Raw genomic sequence first — 4,864 nt, 5'->3', positions numbered from 1 at the left:
CTGCCACCACTGTGTGTTGGCTGTGGCTTGACATCAGTGTGATCATTAGCTTGCCGGAAATTTTGGCTTTGTTACTCTGTTCTCTCCTCGGCGAGGGAAAGAGAAACATTCAATAATTATTGATCACCGGACTCACACAACTTTTACTGGCGCTCCCATTTAATCACAAAAGCTGATTTATTGTTGCCTTTCTCTGACAATCCCATTAAATTGCTGTCTAGCTAATCAAGTCCATTCACTCTCCGGGTGGACTAATCTTTTACAGGGCCGGCAGAACAAATCCCCCGGTAACAGGATTGCAGCCCAGGCGAGAGGCCCATTTGGCTGTTTTTGCCCGTAAATGAAAAATAACGTTTACGAGAGTTAGCGACTCCCGCGCAGATCCGCGAGAGGCAATTTGTCTTGGTGGAAGAAATGTAGTCCGCATGCATTCATAATGGCTCCAATAATTACTTTTGTTTCACTGGCTTTGGAGATGGAGCGGTCACGCTTGTGGCACATGTTTCCAGCGCTCGCCTAGAAAATTCTCTCTTTACAGCCAACAACACACACTCACACACACACACACACACACACACACACACACATACACAGAGTTTCTTTCTTATCTTCCAAACCAAACATAACATCAAAAATTCTGTTTATCATTTCAGTACTGATGACAAAATGGTTATGAATAGAGTGATGTATCCTTGATGATGGACAGGCGTCTTTATTTGAGCCCTTTCATTGTTTGTCCTTGGTGTGTGTGTGTGTGTGTGTGTGTGTGTGTGTGTGCTTGGGGCTGGGAGGTTGTTAGGGCAGCATTCTAAGACACACTCCTTTATCGTTTGTGTGGCCTCCAGTATAGGTTGTTTGCCCTCTGATAAGGTGGTGTGGTGTGGTGTGGAAGGGGACTGCCCTTGAAATGACAAACACACATCTCCCCATACACACATTGACAATATCAATAGATGTTGTATAGGCTATGCAGCATATTTGCTGAAAGCCGGTGATGTTTTTTTGTAGGAGAACATGTTTGGCCTGCCCTACTCAATATGTCACACTATGATGGTAAGCGAACGCTGCACTACTGTAAATCCGTGTGTAGATGCCAGACTTAGCTCTCTGAGTTAAAAACGAAATTGATCTGTGCGAGCGCGAGCTCGAGCCCTAAACCCAGTGGTAATGAAATTGTACTATTAAACCTGTGTGTTTTACCCCTGTGGGCTCATGCGGGCAGAAACCTGAGGTTTACGAGCCTTGCATTGTGTGCCGCGACTCCATCCACTAAATGAAGTGGAAACCCAGCTGAGATTTTTACTGTTCTCGCATGCTGCTGAGTCCAGCTACTTCTGCAACAAAAAAACAAGATCGAAATCAGAGGCATCCGTTAGATGTGTTCACCACCATACAGTATTGGATCACCGAGGAATCATACGAAGAATTCCTACAGCTTTGGAGTCTGCTCGTTGGTCTGTGTGTGTGTGTGTGTGTGTGTGTGTGTGTGTCTGTGAAGCGCATGTTGTATAGAAAGCCTTGTGTAGTGTTCCTTGCCAATAGAGAGAAAATGTGGAATCACTGGAGTGCGAGTGAATGGCCTCATAAATGCCACTGGATTATAGTCACCATAGATCTCAACAGGGCCTCCCTCAGAGAGATGGTTTATTTAGAAACATCATCCACCAGTAGAGCATGCCCCAATAGCCCTCTTTGTCCTCCCCATCTCATCTCTGCTTGGACCCCCACTCAGCATAACACTGCAATGGGCTGTTTGTGTATTACAGCCATAAGATAAGCTCTTCTGAGATGTTCTATGGAGATGGTGTGTGTGTGTACTGACCCCCCCATGATACCTTGAGGCCATATACACACTGGGGTCTATTTTTGCCTGCTGATGGTGCTGGAACATACAGGTTCAGCTGAGGTCTGTGTGTGTGTGTGTGGGGGGGGGGGGGGGGGGGTGTGTGGCATGACTGTGTGATCGATGCCTATTATAGGGAGAGCTATTGATTACCTGCTCATTGGCATCAGATGGACAGGTGATTGGTCCACCTCTGCACTTGCAGATTCAAACGTGGGCTCAGCACATTGCGCTCCACACAATGTTAGAGTGAACAAATAATGTGCCATGCAAAACATTCCATTGTCCTCAAACATATTTAGGGACAAGACGAGGAAAAAGGTGTCAGGTTTCATGTATGTTAGTTTAATATTATAATAGTGATAGCATAATACTGTCATACATTAGTGGAAAATATAATACCCATTATTTATAGGTTTCAGGTCAGGTTTAGGGTTTTTAACATGAATAATATGTACTTACTTGACAATAGTAGAATACAATTGATTCCATATTGTAATAAGGGTACAATAGAATAATAGGATAATAGAAAGAAGCCCATTAATTTTGATAAATGAAAGGACCTTAAGTTCAATAGTCATAGAATGCATGAATCACCATGCGTTAAGGGGAGACATTCAGGAGAATAACCCTATGACATTGTGTCAATCACTCTTAAGAGATAATCCTTGTCACACACTGCATTCTAACATCTAAATTGCGGAGGTATGCAACCTTTAAGGTAATGGCCAGATGACATGACTGACAGTGAATCTCAAAGTGATGGTGGGCTGATTGCTCATGCCTCTTTGCACACTATAATTAAGCTATTAGACACCATGCAGTTACCTAAACAAGCTAATGATATCTTTGGGTCAGTCTGTTTTCAAACACCAATAGCCCCACAACAGTATCCATAGTATCAACACTATAGGCCTGCTCTTATCAAGCCAGATGGCCAAACAATAAAAAAAAAGTGCTCGTGCTCATCGTGCTGATTGATTGGTGGAGAGAAATGCAACACTCGCTCGGTTCAGTGTGTGGATGTTGAGAGCGTTGGAATGAGGCCCGTGCTATTACGACCTCTCATGCACATTCCCTGAGAGGCCCTGTGCTTTGAGGAAAGCTCTACTCCTCTGTAGCTTACACAGCAGCAGCTATAGCTCTTGCTCTCTCTCTCTTTCTCACACACACACACACCCACACACACACACCCACACACACACACACACACACACACACACACACACACAGAGCAGGTCCATGTCTGAAATGCTATTGATCCAGGTGCCAGGCAGCCGGCGGGCCCCAGTGCTCCTCTGCTCCTCCACGTCTCAGGTTCTGCTCCGGGAGCCTTGTCTCCATTAGGGAGCATCATCCTCCTCAGTGCCTATCAGCGGATCCCACAGACCACCGCACGCTCTAGCCCAGGACACTCAGGTCTCGCTCCGCTCCGCCGCGCCTCGCCACGCCACACCGTGTCTCCTTCAGGGTGCAATTAGAGCATCGTCGGTTCCCAGCCCCACCTCCACGCCCCCCCCCCCGGCTCCCGGGGCCCCGGTCCCGGATCAGCATTGATTAGGCCTCAGCTCCGCAGGCTCGGGATTGACTGCCGCCTCAGTTTCCTTACCGGAGTCCGTCAGATAGACACAAATGAACCGGCTGGGGCTGGGAAAGACTGATTTACGAGCGCAGCGCAGACAGACAACCGGGACACCGGCCGCTTGTTTGGTCTGTGAGCGTTAGATCATTACGTTTTCGACTCCCACTAATGATGTTTATTGCGCTACCGCTCTATTTTAGCTTTTAACGCCCTGGTCGCTTTCCCTCCCCAGTTCGTTTTGAAGTACTCGTCTGTTATTGGGCATGTTATTTGATGCTCTCCTGAGCTTTTCCCACATGTTGGGTTATTTCGCATGGCTAGGCGAGCTGTGGGTGAAAATTCATCGAAAGCAGCGTTGCCCGAGACTCAGCTTGTTTACTGGAGAATGGCCTGCACTAAAAAGATTGTCAATCTGGGAATGGCCAGCATTTGGGTGCTGCCAGTAAAGCTGTGTCGATTCCATTAAAAGTGGGGACAGATGTTTGTCATTACCTTTATTGATAACTGCTCGGTCAATACTGTGATTTATTCAAGAGGGACAAGCTAAGCTTTAGTCACAAGTTTCAGCCCAACGGAATCAATAGCACACAATGGGCAAGTGCAACGGTACCATACATGTGAGGGAAGAGCCTTGGCAAAGCCTAAAATCCATCTGCAAATTTATGGTCAGTCAGGCTCTTTAATTGAGTAGTGACTGGACTTCCAAGGGTTTAGAAAAAAAGCATCAGTTTCTTTTGACAATCACAGGAAATGCTACAAAGCATGCAGCTCACACTGAAGCTGGCTACTTCCAGACCCAAATGGTTTCAAATGTTTGAGAGCTGTCGAGAGGAGAGCTCCTCAGTCCTACAGTACAGTACACGCAGGCCCTGTAGTCTCGCATGGCTTGTGTTTACATGCGTGCGTGCGTGTTCTAGAGCCGTTCCGTGATGCTATGTGCGTGTGCACTATGCGAACATCCGTGTTTGGGTGCCTTGTGTATGTCCCAGCGCTTGTTTGCACACACGGTACATAGTACCTGCATGTTATACCCAGAGGAGCAAGATTGATTGCTTTTCCCCAGTGTAGGGGGGCTGCAGGGGCCCTCCATTTCCCGGTAGCAGTCGTGCGAGTCGCTGGCCCTTTAAAGCGAAAGTAAACAGACTTGGATTACACTGAAAAATCTCTCACCCAACGTCACATCATCGCCGAGGACAGATCTATTACACAACTTGTGACAGTGTTAATTGTAGGGTGGCTGCACAGAGGCCCTGATGCCTGTCAGAGCCTGTACAGCTTGCTCCAAAAATAGACAATCTGTGACCAAAAAAAAGTGAGAGAGAGTGCAGAAATCTAGGACTCGCTGTTTTTTAGGTCAAGTACTTCTTTCCTACTTGTAGCTACCAGTGTTCACATTGTTTTATGTGTGCATTCCATGAATGATGTTTTTCCTGGAAGTA

Source organism: Sardina pilchardus, chromosome 7, assembly GCF_963854185.1.
Source record: "Sardina pilchardus chromosome 7, fSarPil1.1, whole genome shotgun sequence".
NCBI classification, from domain to species: domain Eukaryota; kingdom Metazoa; phylum Chordata; class Actinopteri; order Clupeiformes; family Clupeidae; genus Sardina; species Sardina pilchardus.
Note: the sequence above shows the minus strand (reverse complement) of the source record.